Here is a 22,001-nt window from a genome sequence, read left to right as displayed (position 1 = left end):
CTCCAACTCCTATGCCAAAACAGGGCCCAATATTCGCATAGAGCTCACAATTAAGCAATAGTGTACAAAAGAGAATGATAACAATAGCAAAGAACCTTTTTCATCAAAAGCTATGATGGTGAAAGGGAAGAACAAGACATAAACTTGCCTTGATGAAGCCAAAGATGATGAAGTCAAAACAGACACAAGTAAAGTCTTCCAAAGAGAACTGTGAATTAGAACAAGTCAAGAAAAAATTCCTAGAGGTTCAAAAAAGTAATTTTCAAAATCAAATAAGAGTGGTAGAGGACAAATCAGGTAAAGAAATGAGGGAAAAGTTAAAAAATTATCATAAAACAATTAATAATTGGGTAAAAGAGATACAAAAATACTGAAAACAATAAATTAAAAATAGAATTAGTCAAGTGGGAAAAAAGATTAAAACTTCACTGATGAAACTAATTCCTTAAAAGAAAACAGAATTTGTTAAAAGGAAAAAAAGTTCAAAGGTAACTGAAGAAAATCAAAATTGTTATATTTGTATGTATATCCACACAAACTCAATTGGTAACAAAAATCCATATTAACGAATAAGGGAGAGCAGATAATAAGACAGTTATCAGAAACAAAGAAAAAAGACTTTTAAGGAGAGATGGGAGAAAGAGACAGAGAGACAGAGAGAGAAAGAAGAAAAGAAGAAAGAGAAGGAGAAGAAGGAGGAGGAGGAGGAGGAGAAGAAGAAGAAGAAGAAGAAGAAGAAGAAGAAGAAGAAGAAGAAGAAGAAGAAGGAAGGAAGGAAGGAAGGAAGGAAGGAAGGAAGGAAGGAAGGAAGGAAAGAAGGAAGGAAGGAAGGAAGAAGGAAGGAAGGAAGGAAGGAAGGAAGGAAGGAAGGAAGGAAGGAAGGAAGGAAGGAAGGAAGGAAGGAAGGAAGGAAGGAAGGATGGAGGGAAATGCACAATTAACAACCATATTGGTGAAGGTAAATGTGATGTACTCATTCAGAAAACAGAAGTTGGTGGCAGAATGGATTAGAAACCCAAATTCATCAGTATACTGTTTATAAGAGAATCACTTGAAACAGAGACACAGATATAGAATAAAGGGCTAGAGCAGAATCCATTAGTCTTCAGCTGAAACAAAAAAAAAAACAAAAAAGGCAGAGGTACTAATAATGACCCCTGATGTAGCAAAAACAAAAACAGACCTAAATAAAGGAGCTAAGTAGGGAAACTACATTTTGATGAAGTGTGCCACAATCAACGAAGCAACGGCAATAGGAAACTTATTTACACCAGATGGTAAACCATCCAAAATCTTAAAGGAAAAGTTAAATGAATTACAGGAAAAAGCAGACAGTAAAACCACACTAGTTGGTTTATCAAAGATACCTACTGAAATGTTTTCCATCTATTTCTCTTCTACTTTTTGCAGCATTTGATTTATTTGTATAAATATATATATATATACATATATGAGTGTGTGTATGTTTGTGTTTGTGTGTCTGTGTCTGTGTATATATTTATGCATATATATATGCTATACACACATATATACATATACAGAATCAAAATTATTCATTTCCATCTTGCATTATCCTATTACTTGTTTAGTTCTAAGCACTTCTATGTATATATCTGAAATATAATTTTTCTCTGGCTCATCTAATTTAGCATGTGACTTTTTATATCACTTTTGTAGATTAAATATAAGAATGCTGATGATTTTTCTAGATTCATCCATATACTGCAATTCTTTTGGAATTTTTTGATTGCTTCAATTAGTTTTAGTTGACTCTCTAAGTCTCTCTATGTGGAACATCATATCATCTATCAAAAGTTTGGTTTTCTCTTTGCTTATGCTTATTCTCTCAAATATTTTTTCTTATTTAATTGATATAGCTGGCATCTTTAGTCCTTTGTCAAAAAGTAATGTTTAAAATGGTCATTCTTGCTTTACACCTAATATTCCTGAAAAGCTTAATTTTTTTTCCCCTTACATATAATGTTTGTTCTTGGATTTAGATAAACACTACAGACTATATTTAAAATGTCAACTGAGTTGTATGATTTTTAGAGTTTTTGATAATAATAAATATTAGATTACCTACATTTTAGCAGATCATTTGACAGAATCTCTCTTGCTGCCCTAGTAGACAAGGAGAACTGGCCAAACCTAAGACATATTAAGGCTAAATTTCAACCTGAAAGAAGGTCTCTTGTACCTCTCTGACTTCAATCTCAACTAAAATCTTACTTTCTTCAGGAAATCTTCCTTTACCTCTGTTAATCCCAGTGTACTCCCTATCTTAATTGTCTCTTATTTATCCTGTTTATATCTTGTTTTGCAGATACTTTTGTTTTGCAGGCAGTTGTTTGTCTTGCCTTTGTTTGTATCTCATTCCTTAGCATAGTGTCTGCCAGATAGGTTCTTAATAAATATTTATTAATTAATTGAAATATTTATTTTATAAGAGCCTATTTGTGCTCATGTTTCTCTAACTAGAAGAAAACCTCTTCATCTCAGTGTCCTTTTTTTTTTTTTTTTTTTTATTTTTGCCTTGGTATCACCAGTATGTAGCAGCATTTGGTTTCTTTTCCTTCGTTCTTGAAGAGGACCAAAATGACATCACTATGCTAGAGTGAAGTTTCAATGTATCTGACTGTGGCTCATCAGACCAACACTGAACTTGGAATGCTCTACCACAGTCTGGGCACAAATACCAGCATTTATTGGTGGTAATGAATGGTTTCATAATTTCAGATTAAAAAGAGACAATCAAGGTCAGCTAGTTTATCCCCTGAAGAGCCCAGATGAGATAATTCCGTGTCAGTGAAATGAAATGAGTTGTTCAAAGTCACATAACAATTAAATAGGAGAGCTGGAATTTGAACCAAGTGTTTTGGACTTCAAATGTAGAGCCCCTTTCCACTGTAAAATTGTCTCTATGGATTAATTGATCAAATAATGTCCACCATGATGGCAGTTTCATTTCCTTTGGAATAAAGTATATTTTAAATCTCTATTGCAATTCTCATTACTTCTAAGACTTTAGATAAAAAATTAATCTCTTTAGTTGATTAGATTTTCTAATTTAGTTGTATGGATTTTGTTTTAGATTTGTCACAGGCATCGAAGCACTTCTCTTCCTTATTTTTTCCAGGTTTTCCTAGTTGCATATTTCTCTTTCTTTTGAAAGAGGGAAACTGAGACTTAACTCTTCAGAGAGTTCCTTATCTTTATAAATTCTCCAGAACTTGCTGTACCTGAAGGGCGAGCTCCTTGAAATGCCATATGACTTGAATTTAATCTCTGTAGCATTTGACCATAGTTGCATAAACATGAAGGAGAAGCCTCTTTAACTCTGTAGGGTAGATTTTAATTGCAATTTTATTCTTCATTCATATGAAGAGGTAATGTGATAAGTGCATTCTATTGATATGAAATATGAAACAAATATTTTAAAAGGTTGCTTGTTTTGTTTCTTTATAGCTAGTTAATGAATTATTCATGATCAAACACTAAAAATTTGTGTTCTTTCAACGTGTATTTTTCAATAAATTTCCACTATTTGCCCCTTTTAAATTATTATCTCACTTGCCCTACAATTTATTATGTTATAGTTTTCATAATACAATGCATTGGAAAATATACCAATAGTGAGCTAAATCTTAATTATTATTTTTACAGAGAAGATCTTTTAAAAATGTTAGCTCAACATCATTTTTTGAGCTTCCAGTAACAAAGTATACAAATTTACCCAACAGTAATCAAATCTAACATATGGACCTGATCTTTTTAAACAAATCATTGCATTTTTAATTCATGGAATGAAACAAGCATTTTCATAACATAGTACAATAAATAAATGAATAAATAGTTCTTTTGCTTTGTAAATCTCCCAAATGTCAGTTAACAATAATGAATTTGCTATTTTTTTTTCCCAATTGTTTCAGTAAAGTCTGATTCTTTGTGACCTTATTTGGAGTTTTCTAGGCAAGGATAACAAAGTGATTTACCATCTCCTTCTCCAGTTCATCTTATAGATGAGGAAACTAAGGCAAACAGAGTTAAGTGACTTGTCTAGCATCACACAGCCAATAAAATTCCAAGGCCAGATGTGAACAAATGAGTTCCTGACTTCCTAGCTTACAGGCCTGACATTCTATCCATTGTGCCACCTAGCTGCCTAACACCAGAAGCGAACAATAAAATAAAATTAATTCAACCAAAAATTGCTAAACCAATCAATTTCATGAAATGATAAAGTTACAGGGGAGAAGTTACAAGGAAGGAGGGGGAAGGAGGGAGAGAAACAGAGACACACACACTCAGAGAGAGAGAGAGAGAGAGAGAGAGAGAGAGAGAGAGAAATCAAAAGAATGTAAGGGAAAATGTTCTTTCCATTAGATCTGTACAACATTGAAATGGGTCACCTGAGTAGTAGCAATTTATATGTCTCTGGAAGTCTTCAAGTGGAAAACTTTTGCAGAGGAGATATTGTAGATAGGCATATAACCTCCATGTGGATGATAGCTAATGCAAGCCTCAACTTTAAAATTATATTATTTAATATTAGGGTTTGGGGTTTTTGCATCACAAAATAATTTTTATTTTATGAAACAGTATTCATCATAGTGTTCTTTTAAAGAGAACTTCCCTCTATCACTCCATTTAAAATAGAATTGTGTTTTAATAATGGAAAACAATATTGCCCATTCACAGGGATTATGTTGATGACAGTGTCTGGAGAGTATAAACTTCCAGATGTTTCTTTCGTTTTATTGAAGATGGACTTTTGCCTCACTAGGTCATTCTGATTAGCATCTCAAAAGGCTGTTCTGACTGCCAGCATAGTCATCCTAGAATATCTAGTGTTACTCCTCCTGAGTTTTGTTATAACATTCTAAATACTCTGCGTGATGCCCCTATCTACATCCCTGAGTATTTCTTTGAAAATGCCATGACAATCAAAAGCAAATGAACACTCTCAATTTTTCACTCAATTATTTGTTAAACATATATTCTAAGAGAAAAGAAAAGGAATATAAGGCAGAGTAACTATACATAAAAAGGGGCAAATTTCCTCCTCCACTATCTCTCAGACCAAAGCAAATAGCATAAATTAATATTGAGTACCTGACACTACATTCCTCAGGGAAAACTTAATGTCAAGGGTATTATTTGAACAGAGCTTTTAAGAAATTCAACAGTTACATAGATTTGTGGGGTGAGAATGCTTAGCTTAGAGAAAAGCACAAGAAAATGCACAGAGGCAAAGCAACACAGGGATAAATAAATAAATGTTGTGTAGTTCTTTCTTCTTGGAATCTTGAGTACCTAGAAAGCAACAGTATAAGAGAGGTGACAAAGGACTGTGTAGGCCTTACATGATAGGTAAAGGAATTTTAGCTTTACCTGGTAGTCAATAGGCAAATGTTAGAAAATTAGAGATATGAACAGATTGATGCATAAGGAAAATTAGCATGACAATGGTGTAAATTTAGGGCCAACAGAGGAAAAACTAAGTATTAGAAAAATCTTTTGGGAAGTTTTTGGGATAATCCAGGCACGTATTCCTGAAGGCTTGTATCTGATCTCAGTAGGCAAGAGACTTTGTGCAGCACTGGGAATAACACGTAGGACAAAGTCAAGTAGAAACAATAAACCTGCCCAAAAGGAAAAGTAATTCCTGGTGGCTATTGCATTATTTTAAATACCTTCAAGAATTTATTTTACACATATTTCAGAAAGGGTGATGATTGTATAATTAAAGAACCAGAAAGCAAGTTAGATATCATCCAAAAGAATGGAAAATATGACTGAGGGTAATTGAGATAAAAATTAAAATGAAAAATTGAATAAAAGGACAAAATAAATTACCAGTATGGTTACTTTGTCAATATTAAAAGAAGTTTCTGAAAGTGACCTTTTTATACATTGAGGTCATCCTCTATGAAAATAAATGTCAGTTTTTGGCACATAATATTTTCATAGTCACAACTGATTGTGAAATGTTAGAGATATGGTATACAGAAAGAGGGAAGTTGCATTCATACATGGTCAGACAGTGTTGCATTCCTGTTATTTTACTTTAGGAGAGACATTGAAGGATACTAACCCTTTCAGAAAACAGTTAAGAGCATGATGAAGTGGCTGGAAAACATGGAATACAAAGATCATTTGAAGGAACTAGTGAGATGTTTAACTTGAACAAGAAAGATAATGGAGAGAAGAGTACGAAACCATCTCCATGTGTTTAACGAGGGATGTAGAAGGAGGATTAGATGTTTGTTTGTTTCTAATTTGGTCACAGTGGGCTGAACTCAGAGTACTGGTTGAAAGCTATAGGGAGTATCAAAAGTCACTTCCTGATGGGCATTCACTTTCTTTTTAGGTCTTCATCACTAAAGAAAATAGTACTCTGCATATATTTGTATACATGGGACTTTTCCCTTTCTTTGACTTTTTTGTTAGTGTGACTAGTGTTTATCACTGAGTCAATGGACACATCCAGATTAGTGAGTTTTTTTTAGTATACATCTAAATTATTTCCTAGAACTAGTGAACTAATTTACATTTTTGAACAGTATAAACATTAATAAACTACTGGGGGATTTTGAATTCACACTCATCTTATGTCATTTGATGTAATCTCTGCCAAAGAAGAATCCCTTCCCTGACAAATAGTCATTCATTTGAATCCTTCCAGTATATCCAAGGGGGTAGTTTTGGAAGACTTTAGTTTTTATGAGTTTTGGTTTTCTTTTTGTGGAGCTGAAATCTACTGTTTTTGCAGTAGTCTGAGTTCAGCCCACTGGGATCAAGCAAGACAAATCTAATTCCTCTTCCAAATCCTTTTTTGTGTTATCATACCCTTCTCTCAATTACTTTTCTTGTTCAAGTTGAACATTCCATTGGTTTCTTTAAATGATACTTGTACTTCATGTTTTCTAGCCATTTCTCCACCCTTTTAACTATTATTGTTCTGTGAAGAATGTTAAAGGGTAGCTAGATGATATAGTGAATAGAAACCCAGACTTGGAGTCAGGAAGACTCATCTTTCTGAGTTCAGATCTAATCTTAGACACTTACTATTTGACATAGGGCAAGTCACTTCACTGTGTTTGCCTCAATTTCCTCAACTATAAAATAAGCTGGAGAAGTAAATGACAAACCACTCCCATATCTTTGACAAGAACACTCAAAATGGGGCCACAAAGAGATGGACACAACTGAAAAGAATTGAACAGGGAATGCCAAATATGATAAAATTCAGAGAAACACTGCAAGAATATCTAATTTAATGTATACTAAACAAAACCGGAAGAATGACTTACACCATGACCACAATAATATAAAAGCTAACAACACTGAGAGAGATAAGAATTGTGATCAGTGAAGTGATCATCATATTGCTACTTCAAAGGAATGATTGTCAAACATGCATACTACCTCACAGTCATGGAAAAAGTCTTACATTCTCAGATACAATGCATGTTTTGATTTGTTTTGCTTATTTCACATTGCTTTCGAGAAAGAATAATGGGGGAGTAATAATACTATTCTAATATAGCATCAAATTATGCATTTTTTACTAAAGAATGCATATTAATGTACCTGTATATATATATAGGTATTTCTGTCTTTTAACATCTTTGCAAATCTGATGAGATGAAAGTGAAACCTCAGATTAACATCAATTTCCATTTCTCTTGTACTAATTAATGTAAGAGTTATTTGGACAATTTCCAAAAGCTACTTTTCATGTAATTCCTCTTGACAAAACTTGTTTTCAGGGTTTTTAAAAAATTTATTGAATTTTGTTACCTATTCTACTTCAAGGTTAGAGCATCATATGTATAAAATAGCTTTGGCCAAGTAGTTTATTCAAAAAATAAAATGGTATTGCTCTGCATCTGACACCAGCCAGCTAACCAGTCTCAGCAAATTATTCCCATTGACAGAAAATCCAGTGTATTTGGAACAAAACTGTGGTGATGGATGGAGTTGATGGTCATTACAACTTTAGTGATTTAAGACTTTTTACAAATAACAATTCTAGCTTTGAAGTACATGGCCTCATAATTCATTTTTACCACACATGATACATGAATCCAGAACTAGACAGACACATTTAAAATCACCAAGAAGAAATTGTGCACAATGTGCAAATAGTAAGCATTTTTGTCTAGTACTTTCTGAGTAGTTAATTTTGTTTATTTCTTTTTCTTCATGTCATGGTGCTGTTTCAGGAGTAAAAGTTCTTAAACTTCCATATACCACCAATTTAGGGCAGTACTGACTTATGTTCCTATGCTAATTTATTTGAGATCTAATGTTCAATCATTGACATATTTTATATATCCCTCACAAACATCTTCACTCAGTTATCAAGCTCTAATGGATTTCTCAGAGTTATCCTGATCAGCCAATTATTTTCACAAATTTGCTGGCAAATCTTGGGTCTTCTGCAAGAGTAACATTAATTTCAATTACTTCTGGTAGTGGAGAATAGAGTTCACTGAAAACTTTCATGCTTTTCAAAGCTTGTTTCATTCATCTGGTTTGTTCAATTTTGTTCCAAATTCTGGAAGACTGGACATTGCATTACCAAATGCTTCCTCTGCAAAACTGCTGATTCCTACTGTTCCAATATTATTTTAAGTTGATATTCATTCATGCTTGCCGACTAACTTTTTTAATAGCAGGATGCAGAGTACTAGTACAGAGGCCCCAGCCAGTTAAGAAAGGAGGAGAGACTGGGCCAAGGGCTTAAAATCCTTCGTAGCCTTCAAACTATTGTCTATTATTTCCCATAGAACTCTGTTAATTTTGCTTTATTCTACCATTTTAAAAAGTCCTACATAGGTGCAAATAGATTCTCTTGCTCCCTTAAATAAGATTTTATATCATCAGAAGCAAAGGGCAAAGGAGACATATTGAGGAAAAGCAATTTCACCACCATGTGAGGAGTCTAGTAGAAAATTATATTTAAAGGGAAATTCATGAGGCTTCCATGAAGTGATAAAAGAATTTCAAATAATCAATACCTGTGTTTACTTCTTTATCAGATAAATTTTCTAAAACTGATTTCTAGAAATATTGAAGTAATTACCTGCCAAATCTATGGATAGGGAATAGTTAATCACTCAAACAGAGATAGAATGGTTCACTGCAGATAAAGTAGAAGACTTTTATTCACTTAAATTTAAAAAGTTTTGCATAGATAAAAATCAATGTGTCCAAAATTAGAAGAAAATCAGGAAGCTAGGGAAATTTTTGTTATAATTTCTCTTTTTTTTTTTTATTTTGTAATGTTTAACAGTCACTGCCATACAATTGTGATTTTATCCCCCCCACCTACCCCCCACTCCCCCCCTCCCTCCCCACGACTGCATACAATTCTGTATAGATTCTACATATACTTTCCTATTGAGTATATTTTCACTATAGTCATGCTATGTAGTCAGACTAAGATAAATGAAAGAAATCGTATAACAAATCAGAACATGATACACAAACACATACACATACACAAACATGATCTGCTACAATATGTGAGTGACTTCCATATTTCTCTCTCTGAGTGTGGCAGGCATTTTGCCTTGAGATCCTCCATTGGGATTTTTTTTTTTTTTTTTGGTAAGAAGTTCTTGTGTTATTACACAAATCTAAGTCTACCAGAAAAAACTCTCACACACTGTGGTTGTTGCTGTGCATAAAGTTCTCCTGGTTCTGCTCCTTTCACTCAGCATCAGGTCATATAAGTCCTTCCAGGCCTCTCTGAAGTCTTCTTGTTCATCATTTCTTATGGCACAATAGTACTCCATTACATTCATATACCATAATTTATTCAGCCATTCTCCAATTGATGGACATCCCCTTGACTTCCAGTTTTTGGCAACTACATAGAGTGCTGCTATAAATATTTTTGTACATGTGGGACCCTTTCCCATTTTTATGATCTCTTGGGGATATAGTCCTAGTAGCGATATTGCTGGGTCAAAGGGTATGCACATTTTTGTAGCCCTTTGGCATAGTTCCAAATTGCTCTCCAGAATGGTTGGATGCGCTCGCAGCTCCACCAACAATGAAGTAGTGTTCCAACTTTCGCACATCCTCTCCAGCATTTATCATTTTCTTGTTCTGTCATGTTTGCCAATCTTATAGGTGTGATGTGGTACCTCAGAGTTGTTTTGATTTGCATCTCTCTAACCAATAGTGATTTAGAGCATTTTTTCATATGATTATAGATAGCTTTAATTTCTTCCTCTGAAAATTGCCTGTTCATATCCTTTGACCATTTATCAATTGGGGAATGACTTGTATGATTGTACATTTGGATCAGTTCTCTATATATTCTAGAAATGGGGCCTCTATCCCCGAGCTTAGCTGTAAAAATTCTTTCCCAATTTACTACATCCCTCCGGATTTTGGTTGCATTGGGTTTGGTTGTGCAAAAACTTCTCAGTTTAATGTAATCAAAGTTATCCATTTTGCATTTCATAATGCATTCTATCTCTCCTTTAGTAAAGAATTCTTCCCTTCTCCATAGATCTGATAAATACACTATTCCTTGCTTCTCCAGTTTATTCATGGTATCAATCTTTATACCTAAATCATGTACCCATTTGGACTTTATTCTTGTGTACGGTGTCAGGTATGGGTCTATGCCTAATTTCCGCCACACTGTTATCCAGTTTTCCCAGCAATTTTTGTCAAACAATGAGTTCTTATCCCAGAAGCTGGGGTCCTTGGGTTTATCAAACAGAAGGTTGCTATATTCCTTGCCTACTGCATCTTGAGTGCCAAGTCTATTCCACTTGTCTACCTCTCTGTTTCTTAGCCAATACCAAGTGGTTTTGATAATTGCTGCTTTATAGTACAGTTTGAGGTCTGGTAGCACTAGGCCACCTTCCCAAGCATTTCTTTTCATTAGTCCCTTTGATATTCTGGACCTTTTGTTTTTCCAAATGAATTTTGATATTATTTTGTCCAGCTCTAGAAAGTAATTGTCTGATAGTTTAATTGGTATGGCACTAAATAAGTATATTAATTTGGGTAGAATTGTCATTTTTATTATATTAGCCCAGCCTACCCATGAGCAACTAATGTTTTTCCACTTACTTAAATCTGACTTTATTTGTGCAAAAAGTGTCTTGTAATTGTATTCATATACTCCCTGGGTTTGTTTTGGCAGGTAGACTCCTAAGTATTTTATACTGTCTACCCTAACTTTAAATGGGATTTCTCTTTCTATCTCTTGCTGTTGGACTTTGTTGCTAATATATAGGAATGCAGAAGATTTGTGTGGGTTTATTTTGTACCCTGCAACTTTGCCAAAGTTGTTTATTAATTCTAGTAATTTTTTACTTGAATCTCTGGGATTCTCTAGGTAAATCATCATATCATCTGCAAAGAGTGATAACTTAGTCTCTTCTTTGGCTATTTTAATTCCTTGGATATCTTTATCTTGTCTAATTGCTACAGCTAACATTTCTAGTACCATATTAAATAATAGTGGTGATAATGGACAACCTTGTTTCACCCCTGATCTTATTGGGAATGCATCTAGCTTATCCCCATTGCATATAATGCTTGCTGAAGGTTTTAGATAGATACTGCTTATTATTTTATGGAAAGTTCCCTTTATTCCTACATTCTCCAATATTTTTAGTAGGAATGGATGTTGTATTTTGTCAAAAGCTTTTTCTGCATCTATTGAGATAATCATGTGGTTTTTGTTAGCTTTGTTGTTGATGTGATCGATAATGCTAATAGTTTTCCTAATATTGAACCAGCCCTGTAGTCCTGGTATGAATCCTACCTGATCATAATGTATTAATCTCGTGATAAGATGCTGTATTCGTTTTGCTAGAATCTTATTTAAAATTTTTGCATCTATATTCATTAGGGAAATTGGTCGATAATTTTCTTTCTCTGTTTTGTCTCTTCCTGGTTTGGGTATCAAAACCATATTTGTATCATAGAAAGAATTTGGGAGGACTCCTTCTTCCCCAATTTTCAAGAATAGTGTATGTAGTATTGGAATTAACTGTTCTTTAAATGTTTGATAGAATTCACTTGTGAATCCATCTGGCCCTGGAGATTTTTTCCTAGGGAGTTCATTGATGGCTTGTTCAATTTCTTTTTCTGAGATGGGTTTGTTTAAGTAATCAACTTCCTCTTCTGTTAATCTGGGCAATTTGTATTTTTTAAAATATTCATCCATCTCATTTAGATTATCGAATTTGTGGGCATAAAGTTGGGCAAAGTAGTTTCTAATTATTGTTTTAATTTCCTCCTCATTGGAGGTGAGTTCACCCCTTTCATTTTTAATATTAGTAATTTGGTTTTCTTCTTTCTTTTTTTTAATCAGATTGACCAAAGGTTTATCAATTTTATTAGTTTTTTCATAAAACCAACTATTGGTTTTATTTATTAATTCAATAGTTTTCTTAATTTCAATTTTATTAATCTCTCCTTTGGTTTTCAGTATTTCTAATTTGGTATTTACTTGGGGATTTTCAATTTGTTCTTTTTCTAGCTTTTTCAACTGCAAGCCTAAGTCATTGATCTCCTCTTTCTCTATTTTATTTATGTAAGCATTCAGAGATATAAAACTTCCCCTAATAACTGCCTTTGCAGTATCCCATAAGTTTTGGTATGTTGTCTCGCTATTGTCATTCTCTCGAATGAAATTGTTGATTGTTTCTATGATTTCTTCTTTAACCCAACCCTTCTTTAGAATTAGATTATTTAGTTTCCAATTGATTTTTGGTTTCTCTTTCCATGGCCTTTTATTACATGTAATTTTTAATGCATTATGATCTGAAAAGGATGCATTGATTATCTCTACCTTTCTGCACTGGATTGTGAGATTTTTATGTCCTAGTACATGGTCAATTTTTGTAAATGTTCCATGTACCGCTGAGAAAAAAGTATATTCCTTTCTATTCCCATTTAATTTTCTCCAAAGATCTATCATATCTACCTTATCCAGAGTTTTATTTACCTCCTTAACCTCTTTCTTGTTTATTTTGAGGTTGGATTTATCTAGTTCAGAGAGGGGGAGGTTGAGGTCCCCCACTAGTATAGTTTTGCTATCAATTTCTTCCTTCAACTCCCCCAACCTCTCCTCTAAGAATCTGGGTGCTATACCACTTGGAGCATACATGTTTAGTAATGATATTGCTTCATTGTCTATGGTGCCTTTTAGCAGGATATAGTTTCCATCCTTATCCCTTTTGATTAGATCTATTTCTGCTTTTGCTTTGTCTGAGATTAGGATTGCTACTCCTGCCTTTCTTACATGAGCTGAAGCACAATATATTCTGCTCCATCCTTTGACCTTTATCCTATGTGTATCCCCCCGTTTCAAATGTGTTTCTTGTAAGCAGCATACTGTTGGATTATGGCTTTTAATCCATTCTGCTATCCGTCTCCGTTTTATGGGACAGTTCATTCCATTCACATTCACAGTTATGATTACAATCTGTGTATTTCCCTCCAACCTCTTTCCCACCATTTGTGCTTTGAGCTCTCCCGTCTCCCTTCCCCTCCTCAATAGTATTCACTTTTCTCCCCCTCCTCCTGCAGCCTTCCCCTCCTTCTTTTGACCCCCCTCCCTTTTAGTTCCCTTTACTCTTATTGCTTCTTTCCTCCCTTTTAGCCACCCTCCCCTTTCTTCCCCCTTCCCCTCCTACTACCTATAGAGCTAGTTAGGCTTATCTACTTAAGATAATTGTTCCCTCCTTTGAACAAATCAGATGAGAGTACCTCTCAAACAATGCTCATCTCCCTCCCCTCCTTCCCTCTACTATAGTTTTGTACTTCTTCCTGTGATATAATTTGCCATTTTCTGCTTCCCCCTTTCCACACCTCCTATTACATTCCCTTCTCATACTTAAATCATATTTTTGACATGACATCATTTACTTTATGCCCGTTCCCTCTACATATATCCCTTTTATCATAATAGCTGCACAGTTCTCAAGATTAACAGGTATCATCTTCCCTTATAGGGAGGTAAACAGTTTGCCCTAATTGAGTAGCAAGTTTTTGTTTTTGTTTTTTCCCCTCTGTTTACCTTTTTATGATTCTCTGGAGACCTGCATTTGAAGATCAAATTGTCTATTGAGTTCTGGTGTTTTGGTCAGGAAGCTCTGGAAATCCCTTATTTCATTGAATGACTTTCTCCTTGCCTGAAATGTTATGCTGAACTTTGCTGGGTAGTTGATCCTTGGTTGAAGTCCCAACTCCTTTGCCTTACGGAATATTGGGTTCCAATTCTTTTGATCTTTTAATGTAGAAGCTGCAAAGTCCTGTGTGATCCTGACTGTGTGTCCTTGATATTTGAATTGTTTCTTTCTGGCTGCTTGTAGTATTTTCTCCTTCACTTGATAGCTCTGGAATTTGGCAACTATATTTCTTGGGGTTTTGAGTTTGGGATCCCTTTCGGGAGGGGAACGGTGGATTCTTTCGATGACTATTTTGCCCTCTGAGTCTAGTACTTCTGGACAGTTTTCCTTGATGATTTCCTGGAAGATATTGTCCAGACTCTTTTCTTCATCGTGGGTTTCTGGCAGGCCAATAATTCTTAGATTTTCTCTCCTGGATCTGTTTTCCAGGTCAGTTGTTTTTCCAGTAAAATATTTTACATTTTCTTCTATCTTTTCATTCTTTAGATTTTGTTTGACTGATTCTTGTTGCCTCATGGAGTCATTAGTTTCTACTTGCCCAATTCTAATCTTCATCGTAGTGTTTTCTTCAGTTAGCTTTTCCATCTCCTTTTCCATCTGACCAATTTTTCCCTTTAAGGAGCTATTTTCTCCATTTAATTTTTGTACTTCTTTTTCCAATCGACCAATTTTCCCAGTTAGGTTTTGGGTTTCCTTTTCCATCTGATCAATTTTCCCAATTAGGTTTTGGGTTTCCTTTTCCATTTGATTAGCTCTTCCTTTTAGGGAATTATTCTCTCCAGTTAATTTTTGAACTTCCTTTTCCATTTCTTCAATTTTCTTTTTCAGGGTGATGTTCTCATCAGTGAATTCTTTTTTTATAGTTTTAAAATCATTGGCCAGTTTTTCTTTTATATCCTTCTTCAGACGTTCCAGGTAATCTAGTTGTGCTTGCGAGAAATTCATAGTCCCATCTGAGGTTTCAGATGGAAGTATAGTCTCAGCTCTAACCTCTTTGGTGTTTGTGTTTTGGTCCTTATCCCCATAGAAAGATTCTATGGTTTTTTCACTTTTCATCTGCTTTTTCCGATTCATGATGTTGGCTGAGTGTTGTAGCTTTTGGTTCTTTCAGTCAGAAGGTACAGATCTTTAAGTTGAGCTGATGTGTGTCTAGGCTAAAAGCAGGCTTTTGTTTTTTGTTTCCCCGATCAACCCTGGGGTTAGCTTGTTAGGTGTGTGGGAGGTGTGGTCTGGTCTCAGGCTATCTCCTCAGCTGACTTGAGGCAAAGGCAAGGTCAGGGGATGGTAATCCCAGCTTCCCTATTGTCTTCCCTTTTCCCCTGGAGGGCTGGGGCACGCCTAGAAGCTAACGTGTGTTCCCGCCCCTCCTGGGGCTCGTCTCCCTGCTCTGAGGCTTGCCTGGGTCTCAGTGCGAATTTTCTCTGCCCTGGGTCGTCTGTCCCTCCAGATCGCCTCCACCACAGTAGGAAGAATCCCCCTTTGCCATTTTTCCAGCCTCTGGTGTTATGAAACCACCCGCCCCCTTCTGCTGTTCCCGCTGATCCAGGATTAATCTGGGGAAGAATTTTATGGTTCCCTCAGGGTCATCAGGGGAGAGGAGAGAGCACTTACTGATCACTCTGCCATCCCAGTTCCTGGAATTTCAAGTAGTGACCCACCAAAGTCCGTCTTCAGGCTGAAGATTTCAAGGACTGCTGCGCTGATGTCTGGCACTCAGCGGCTCTCACCGGCTCGGCCTGGCTTATCTCCTGCTCCGCTGGTCTCGCCCGCCACTCTCAGGCTCCTCTGGTCCCCTCCGCCCTGCCGCGCGCTGCGCTGTGCGCCGGGGTCTTACCCCCGCCGAACAGATCCTTCCCGTGGACCCTCCGGTCCAGCCTGGGCTCCGAATCCGTCAAAGTCCGTCACCCACTGGATTTTACACCTCCAAAGTCTGGTCAGACTCTCCCCCCAGATATATCCAGAGGAGTTTTTCCAAGAGCTTAGGTGAGTCGTTGCTTTCACTCCGCCATCTTGGCTCCGCCCCCCTATAATTTCTCTAATAAATGTCTCTTTTCTAAAATACATGTGACACTGAGCCAAATATATAAAAATAAGATCTCTTCCCCAATTGACAAGGGATAAAATCAAGTAGTTTTCAGAGGTAGAAATCAAAACTATTGATAGTCATATAAAAATGCTCTAAATCAACAATGATTAGAAAATGCAAATTAAAGCAACACCGAAGTAACACCTCACACTTGCAATAATGTCTAAGATGACAGAAAAAAAATGACAAATTATTGAAGGAATGTGGTTAAAGAGTCCAACTCTGTGCAACCAATGCACTGTTAGTAGAGTTATAAACTGGTCTAGATATTCTAGAGAATAATTTGGAAATATATTCCAAAGCTATAAAACTATGAATATTTTTTGACCCAGTAATGCCACTATTAGGTTTATACCTGAAAGAGGTCAAAGGAAGAGGGAAAGGATCCATATATGCTAAAATATTTATAGCACTTCTTTTTGTGGTATAAAAGATTTGGAAATTAAAGAGATACCTACCCATCAATTGGAGAATAGCTGGACAAATTATGGCATAGGAAGGTGATAGAATACTACTTTTCTATAAGAAATCATAAAGGGGATGCATTCAGAAAAACTTAAAATAATTTATATGAACTGATGCAAAGTGAAGTGAGCATACCCAGGAGAACAATTTATACAATCATAGCAATATTGTAAAGATAATTACCTCTGAAAGACAGTAACCTTGATCAACACAGTGATCCACCACAATTAGAAAGGATTCTATTATCAATGTCCATATAGAAAGCCGAAAACTAAGACTAGTTTCCCCTCAGCTTTGTATGTATTTGTGGCAGAATGCCTCTGGTTTAAGAGTGTGATGTTTAAAAGCGACATAGTTCCTAAGTAATCTATCATCTTATTAATAAGGCAAGCATATTATTAATAAAAGAAGTCAGTGGAACTCTTGAATGCCAAAGACCCCTCATGAGGATGAGCTCACAGTTTATGTGGTCTTGGAAGAGCAGGTGTTCCTGTGGGTGGCAATCTACTTTGGTTAATAATTAATGAGAGAATGTATATTATAATTACAGGTTGGTGAGGTACATGACCCTGAACTTTAAAATATTGGTCAAAGAGACTTAACAATTTTCATATCATCTGTCCGTCAAAAGGAAGATTTGACATTTTCCCAAAGCTGTCTGAGTAAATATAATGAGCAACAATTCACCATTAGCCTAGACTTTCTTTTACTCTCTTTGATTAGCCTGGGTAAGTCTTTGCCTAAGACTTCTCACAATGGTTGATTTCTAGGCGAGGAAAAAGAAAAGGAGAAAAAAACCTTGGTCCTGATTCAATAGTTAATTATTAAATGCAATAGAGAAGTAATTATTTCTCTCAAGAGAGCTTTATTTTTCACCAACTATTTTTATTAATATCTTAGTAAGTGCCCTGTTATAGGAGTTAATTTACATTAATTGGCATTTAGGAGATAATAATTCTTTAATGTATATATGGGCATTTTAATCTATATATGGACATATAGATTTTACCTCATGAGTGACAATACTGTTGCTTTATTTGTTTTATGCAATTTTGTTTGTTTGCTATTATGCCATTCACATTCCAAAGGTATCTGAGGGGCCAGATTTTGTTCAATAGATTATGCAGCATTAGATAAGGCTCTTTTTTCCCTGTTATGAATGTACATAAACTCTGCCAACTCTAACCCAAGTCAAAGTAAAAATGGCCAGTCTCCATGTACTTATCAACAGTTATACCAAAGAATATATTATTTCCCATTGCTGGATTTCCTCATTCTGTATGTTCTGGGTATGCTGCTTTTCTGCATTTGTAGTTCTACAGTTTCTCCTTCAAGTTTCACATCCTTGTGTTTATTAGGCATCTTCCTTTTTGGTCTTTCCAATTTAACTTTTTCTCTTGACCAACATTTATTTTAGCAGCTTGCCAGAAGCAGCTTCATAATAGTCTCTGTCCTTAAGCTTATGAAATAATGGAATACTTTTACAGGCACCCCTTTTTCTTTTGCGTTTGTTTTTTATAGGCCAAACAATTAGCTGTGGAAATGTGGTAGTATGAGATTGCTTCCAGATTACCTGATGACCAAACTCTTGGCAAAAGCCCTCATTAGGATGTGTCCGATCTCCTTGTGGGTTAATTGTTTCAAAAATATATTCAACCTCATCTAAGTCTTTGCCATAATCAATATCATCTTCACCTATATTCCCCCACAAATCAGTTGTGTATAACTCTGTGGACCATAACACACCAATATCATTATGGGTCTTTCTTGGTAAAGATAATAGAGTGGTTTGCCATTTCTTTCTCTTGTGGGTTAAGGCGAATGAAGGTTAGGTAACTTGCTCAGGGTCACACAGCTAATGAGTGTCTGAAACTGGATTTGAATTCAGGTCTTTCTGACTCCAGGTTCAGCACTCCATCCACTGAGCCCTCTAAGTGTCCCTAGAACACCTCCTGGATCACTGCCTTGTCAAGGCAGAGGGGCTGGCATAGCTAATGAAACTTTGAGCTATGCCATGTAGAGTTCAACAAGGTGGACAAGCCACAGCAGAGAATTGTGAAAAAGGTGATCCACTGGAAAGGAAATGGTGAGCCACTCCAGTATCTTTGCCAAGAAAACCCATGGACAGTATACAGACTAGTGGAAGATAGAAAGGCCTGGTATGCTATGGTTCACAGGGTGACAGAGTCACACAGTACTGTAGAACCCCCCAAAAATCTCTGGGTTACCCCCTAAGTCCTCGAAGAGAGTACTTGGAACCCTCTGGGGTACAACCATATTAATCCAAGTAAAAATTGAGTGAGCCCAAAGCCTTTACTATACAAACATTTAGAACAGGTAAGGATCTTAGAAGTCATCTAGTCTAGTACTTTTAGTTGCCATATATTGAAACTCAGGATGAGGGAATGGTTCAATATAAGACAAGTATCAAATAACAGTTTCCATTAGAACATAGCTCTTCTCCTGATTCCACATCCAGAATGTCCACTACCCTTTTAGACACTGTTGAATAAAGGATATAAAACATTCCTTGATAGTTTCAACTAGTGAAATAATTTCATGCAGTGATCTTTTGATTATTTATATGTGGTAAAGCATAAAATACAGAGATATGTTGGCTAAAGTGATCCTAGATGATGGTCCCTTTGTTCATCCTCTCCTTGCTAACCCCAGTCTCATTGCCTTAGTTCACACCCTTCTCACTTCCTTCCCGGATCAGTGTAGTAGCTTGCTAAAGTGTCTTCCTGTCTTCTTTCTGCCATCCTCCAAAACTTCTTCCATGCTGTTGCTGCATTTACATAAGCATTGAACTCTTTTGTTTAAAACACTTAAATGATTTCTTTTTTTAACTTTTATTTAAAGTTTTGAGTTCCAAATTCTATCTCTCCCTTCATCCTTTGCCTTCCCCTTCCTGAGATGGTAAGCAATCAGATATAGGTTATATACGTGCAATTTTGTGAAACATTTCTATATTAGTCATTTTGTACAAGAAGACAAGTAACAGAAAAAAAATGAGAGAGAAAGAGAAAAAAAAAATTATGATTCAGGCTGTATTCAATAAATATCAGGTCTTTCCCTGGAGACAGACAACATACTTCATCACTAGTTTTTTGGCTCCAAGACATCTTGATTTCTTAAGTTCTTGGATTTTTTGCCCCCTTTAGAAAAGTGGAAAATTGTCTTCCAATACTTATCACCAACTTTGGTTTTAAGAACTCTCTTCTTCCTTCCTTCCTCCCTTCCTTCCTTCCTTCCTTCCTTCCTTCCTTCCTTCCTTCCTTCCTTGCTTGCTTCCTTCCTTCCTTTCATCTTTCTTTCTTTCCTTTTTTCTTCCTTTTTTCTCTCTCCTTCTTCTTCTTTTAACATTTTTTTACTCATTATCCCCCTTGTTCATGTTTGGCACTTTCTTCACTGCATCGTTGCTTATGCTGTTTCCTGTTCCCTGGAATGTTATCTGCCTTTCTCATTACTGAATTTCTCTCTGATCTTTAAAGTCCAAGTTAATATCACCTCCTTCTTTATTGATTCATCATGGTAATAATGTTTTTCCTTCAATTGACCTTGAAAACACTTTGAAACTTTCTCATGCATTTCACATGCGTTATTTTTGGTTCAATTTTTCATATATATCATTTCCTTAAGACTATGTGTTTCTTGAGGAGCCATATTATGTATTATATAAAATTTATACATCTCTTTGCACTTAGGAAGTGTTTGTAAGACTGAAATAAATTTGTGATTTGATGACAAGAATAGTATTAGTGTGTTTTCCATTGATATGATTGTATAAAGCACAGATTATTGATTGTATAAAGTTGATTTTATACCGATTATATAAAGTACAAAATTTATGGGTCATTATATGCACCCAGAACCATTTGATTCCATGACAATTATTGCTCCTCACTTCAGACCATCCTGCACTAGTACCTCTTCACTAAAATGCCAAGGTAGGAAGACTTAGTTTTTAGCTTCCCTCAACTTCATAGGATTTCCACGTTGATATGTAATTTAGTCTTTGTTAAGCTCACCTTTGACTCAATTGTCCATCTGCCCAAATCTGCAGTTAGACATAGTATTTTCATCATAACCCTTTATAAATCCATTTGCTCAAGTACAAATCACATGACTCCATTGTCAGCAAAAGATATCTCCAAGTATCTTTCTACTTCATACTTATCTGTCTTCTTTTTTGTTGTTACAAAAATGAAATTCTTTTAAAAGATCTTCTTTAATTCCTTGATTACTTTTATCCTACTGAATGAATCATATAAAGGTAAAAGGTAATTTATATAGCAGTAAAATTAAAAAAGAAACTGATTGGAGATCAATAGTATGATGACAAGGAAATTAAGTACATTTTGGTGGAGATAGATATTTTAAGTTTGATTAAACATAATAATGAAGATTAGCATGATATAGTATATGTTATTTCAAGAGTTTTTTTTCTTTATTGAAATCATATTTCATAGGTCTTAGATTAAAAACATTTTTATTTGAATATTTTGTCTACTCCTCTGTTTTAACTGATGTTACAAGAGGCAGGAAAATATGTGATTTACCTTCAGTCTCAAACTTCATTAATACCTTTTTGGACCAAAAAAAAAAAAATCTTCCCAACAATGAATGCTGAGAATTTCTGTCAATCAGGGCCCTGTGGAAGGATTTTAGTTGGCATACTTCCCTTTTCACTTCTGTCATTTTCTATCCCACTGTTACTAACGGCAGGATATTGGTCTCATTTCTGTCTTCTGGGTTTTGATGTTCGTTCAAGACTAAACTTGTGATCATTCAAAATAAATATCAAAGGATGCCTATGTAGAAAAGATCGTGGAGGGTATTCACTTACATTTCCTTTACCTATGAAGAAAGTCTACCTGTGAAGAAAGACTTCATGCTAGGAAACTTGAAGTTCAAAAACTAATTATCCTAGCAAAAATAAATTGTATTTTTAAAAACTGTGTGATTACTGACATAAAATTTTTTAAATACATAAATCATATTGAAATTTAGGATAAAGTTGCCTTAATAAAACTAACAATTCAATAATTCACATTTTCATTTTAACATGCAAAATTCAATGTATTTGCATTTTCTCCTAGTGGCATAATATAGATTATATGAGAGATGAGAGAATATTATTTTGTGGGGATCAGGAGGTGATTCAAAATAAATGTGTTTCATGTCATACCAATTAAACTATCAGATAATTATTTTGTAGAGTTGGAAGAAATAATAGCAAAATGCATCTGGAAGAACAAAAGAATATC

Source organism: Notamacropus eugenii, chromosome 4 (assembly GCF_028372415.1).
Source record: "Notamacropus eugenii isolate mMacEug1 chromosome 4, mMacEug1.pri_v2, whole genome shotgun sequence".
Lineage (NCBI taxonomy): Eukaryota > Metazoa > Chordata > Mammalia > Diprotodontia > Macropodidae > Notamacropus > Notamacropus eugenii.
Note: the sequence above shows the minus strand (reverse complement) of the source record.